This window comes from Silene latifolia, chromosome 4, assembly GCF_048544455.1.
Source record: "Silene latifolia isolate original U9 population chromosome 4, ASM4854445v1, whole genome shotgun sequence".
Lineage (NCBI taxonomy): Eukaryota > Viridiplantae > Streptophyta > Magnoliopsida > Caryophyllales > Caryophyllaceae > Silene > Silene latifolia.
This window is the reverse complement of record NC_133529.1, coordinates 57,462,329-57,466,401: the sequence shown is the minus strand read 5'-3', so window position 1 is coordinate 57,466,401 and position 4,073 is coordinate 57,462,329. Positions and strand designations below refer to the sequence as shown.

Here is a 4,073-nt window from a genome sequence, read left to right as displayed (position 1 = left end):
GTTGTTGCTTCCATGGGAGGTTATTGTTGTTGCACTTCCAAGTTTGGGCTAGCTACCACCATAGCCAAAGCTTTCTTTGCTTGAAGACTCTTTTGTCTTGATGAGAGTGCCTTTGCCTTTGGTGCCTTTGCCTTTGGTGCTTTTGTTGCTCCCTTTGTCCTTGCCATTGATGAATAAACCAAGAAAAGAGTGAAAATCTTCAATTTTCAAGTACATACCCAAATCGATTTAAAGATGAAAGGCTTTGCCTTTATAAATTCAAAAATTGACTCAAAGGTTGAAGATTTTGTGCTTGGTTTTGATTTTTGTTGAAAGAGGAGTGATTAATTTGTTGTTAAAAGGATGTTTTGATTTGATTTTGGTGAATGTTGTTGAGGAATCTTGTTTTTGTAATGGAGAGGATGAGGGTTTTGGAGTTATGGGGTTTATGGGTAGTGTTATGAATGAAGGAATGAAGAAATGAATGTGGGAGGGGGTTTATAATGAACCCGAAAAATTTGAAATGCAGGGGGAAGACGGGCGGCTTTTCTTCGGGACGCCCGGATTCTGCCTTTTCTGGGTTTCAGAATTCTCGCCTAAAGACGGGCGGATTTGAACAAAGACGGGCGGATTTGAAAATGCGGGACGGGCGTCTTTCAGAGGACACGGGCGAATTCCTTTACAGGGATTTTTCTTGTTTTCCTCAGCTAAAAAGACGGGCGTCTTCTCTTGCAGGACGGGCGTCTTTCTAAAGACGGGCGGATTCTATTGCAGGACGCCCGGATTCGTTAACCGTCACAAAATTTCAAAAATTCAGCTCAGAAGGACGGGCGTCTTCTGCCCAATATGCCCGGATTGCTTGAAGACGAGCGGATTCTCCTGAAACCGCTCGGATTCTACCCCTTTTACCCGGATTCAGTTCCATCCGTGTACTTTGCATATCCCTCGTCATTTACATTATGGGGGCACTACTAAGGTATGGATAGCCTAGGCAATTGCTATCCCCACACTAAGCTAAAGCACTACACATCAATTGAAATCATTAGTCACTCCCTCACTTCTCTCAAACATGATAATTATCTTGATCAAAGCATAAAAATCCAAAAATAACAAGAATGCAATACAAGAATTGAAATGCGAGTTAGGGAGTTAGAAATATTTACAAATGGTGGTTTAGGGAGGACTCCACCAAACTCTCATTCTTGATGAGATGTCAAGGGGGCATGTCCAATGTGTTGTTGATGTTGCTCAACACCTTGAAAAAGTAATCAAAAGCTTGTTCATTATCATGATAGAGGTCTTCGATAGACCTTTGCCCTTGTTTTCGGTCTTGATCGATAGCATTACCAATGTAGGGATTGAAAATCCCTTCAAATTCGTCATCCCAAAGACCACAAACTTCATCCACTTGATCACTAAAGATCTCTTGATTTGATGGAGACAACTCTCCCATTTCCTTCTCTTGGCCAATGAGGCCATCTTCTTCATTGCTTGACTTTGGTGAGCTTTGCAAGCTCTCTTTGTTACAATTCACTTGCTCTTTGAATGGAGCATCTTCAATTTTCTTCTTCCATTGGAGTTCCGACTTCTTCCTATCATCCTTCCGGCTATAATGATCGATCATAAAACATGGTTCATGCAAACAGGGAGCTCTCGTAGTCTTGTCAAGATTAAAAGTTATACTCTCATCTCCCACTTCTAGAGTGAGCGCTCCATGTTTTACATCAATCACCGCACCTGCGGTGTGTAAGAAAGGTCTTCCTAGGATGATTGGAATGTTGGAATCTTCTTCCATATCAACAATGACAAAGTCCATCGGGATGAAAAATTTCCCAATTCTTACGGGAACATCTTCCCATATCCCTAATGGTGTCTTCGTCGATCTATCGGCCATTTGGAGTGTAATATTGGTGCATTTAAGCTCTCCCATCCCCAACCTTTTACTCACCGAGTACGACATAACACTCACACTAGCCCCTAGATCACATAAGGCTTTGTTGATCGTGGTGTCGCCAATGGTACACGGTATTGAGAAGCTTCCCGGATCCTTGAGTTTTGGAGGTGAACAACCTTGAAGTATTGCACTACTTACCTTAGTGAAGGCGATAGTCTCAAGCTTCCGGATCGACTTCTTCTTTGTGAGGATGTATTTCATGTATTTCGCATAGGCCGGTACGTGATTGATTAATTCCGGGAAAGGAATTGAGACTTCCAAATTCTTCACTCTTTTCATAAATTTTCCAAGTTGGTCATCAAATTTGGGCTTGGCTTGACGACTTGGAAAAGGAAGTCTAATCACAATGGGCTCCTTCTCCTTGACCTTGTCTTCATTTTTCTTTGAAATTTCTTCTTTTGATGGTTCTCTATCCTTGGAGTTTTGCACAATTTCTTCCTTATCACTAGCTTCCACAACTTCATCCTCAACTTGCTTCTTCGGTGCTTCATACCTTGTACCACTTCTCAAGTGAATGGCACTAACCGTTTCATGTCTTGGGGGATTACTTTGAGGTGGTAATTGCCCCTGTTGTCTTTGTGAGCTTGAAGATGCTAGTTGAGTCAATTGGGTTTCCAACATTTTGGTGTGAGCTAGAATGTTGTTGATGGTGGTTTCCTTTGCTTGACTATCTTTTCGCATTTGAGTGAAAAATTCTTGTTGATTCTTTTGCATTTGGAGGACCGCTTTTTGAACATCAAAACCTTGGTCATTTTGTTGATTGTATGGATTTTGATTTTGGTAACCTTGGTTTTGGTTGTAAAAGGGTCTTTGATTTTGGTTTCTCATGGGAGGTGGGGTGTATGTTGTTTGAGGGTTTTGAACATTTTGGCTTTTGTATGAGAGATTTGGATGGAATTTGGTGTTTTCATTGTAATAGTTGGAATAAGGGGTACCACTTTTGTATGCTTGGAAAGCATTCACTTGTTCATTTGTTCCCCTACATTCACTTTGGTCATGTCCCAAAGTTCCACAATTCTCACATATCCCACTTGGGATTGATGAAGATGCCGTCATGGCATTAACATGATGTTTTGGTGATTTTGAGGCTTCTTCAAGTCTAGCCATAGCCTTTTCAAACTTCAAATTGATTGTATCAATGTGAGCACTAAGTTGAGCACCCAATTGAGTAACGGAGTCCACTTCATGCTTTCCTCCTCTAGTAGCCTTGCGAGGTCTACTATATTGTGAGTTATGGACCGCCATTTCCTCAATTTTGTTCCAAGTTTGATTGTCATCAACTTCGGTGAACATTCCATTTGATCCCATGTTGAGAATGTTCCTTGAATCTTCATATAGACCGTTCCAAAATTGTTATACCAAGAACCACTCGCTAAGTCCATGATGAGGACATGAGCGACAAATTTCTTTGAACCGCTCCCAAGCTTCATACAAAGATTCTTCATCCCTTTGCATAAAACCCGTAATTTGAGCTCTTAGCATGTTAGTCTTTTCCGGTGGGCAGAATTTTTTGTAGAAAGCTAGAGCCAACTTTTTCCAAGAATAAATTCCGAGAGTGGCCTTATCAAGGCCCTTCAACCATTGTTCCGCGGTGCCAATTAGAGAAAAAGGAAATATGACCCATCGAATTTGATCTTGAGTTACACCGGTTTGAGAAATTGCATCACAATAGTCACAAAAGGTTTCCATATGAGAATGAGGGTCTTCACTAGGCATCCCCCCAAATTGGCTTCTTTCGACTAATTGGATAAATGCGGATTTAGCAATGAAATTTCCGGTCAAATGTTGTGGTGTGGGAGTACTATTGGGTAGGTTCTCCTCGGTGGGTACGGAATGTGATGAAAACTTAGGCATTGTGGGTTGATTTTGTGTTGTATTTTGTGTTGAGTTCTCCTCACTTTCTCTTGCAAAAAGGGTTGATGAACTCAATAGTTGGTTGAATATCTACAACCTCACTAATACCTCTCAAATTTCTCCTAGCAAGTCTTCTATTGGTTGTCAAAGTTCTTTCAATTTCACGATCAAAAGGGAACAAATCACCTTGTGACCACCTAGACATGCAAAATATCAAACAACTCGAAAATAATTAGAACAAACCTTGAGGAGTTTTACTTCCTCAAGACAAAGAAAGACACAACTA

The 4,073-nt window shown here is 40.9% G+C and overlaps 1 non-coding gene across 1 annotated transcript; it reads left to right on the top strand.

The window, feature by feature from the left end:
* The first annotated feature begins 3,308 nt into the window (after nt 1–3,308).
* LOC141654225 (small nucleolar RNA R71) lies at nt 3,309–3,415 on the top strand. Its single transcript, XR_012547789.1, has one exon. It is a non-coding gene; the product is annotated as a small nucleolar RNA R71 (small nucleolar RNA).
* The last annotated feature ends 658 nt before the right edge of the window (nt 3,416–4,073 follow it).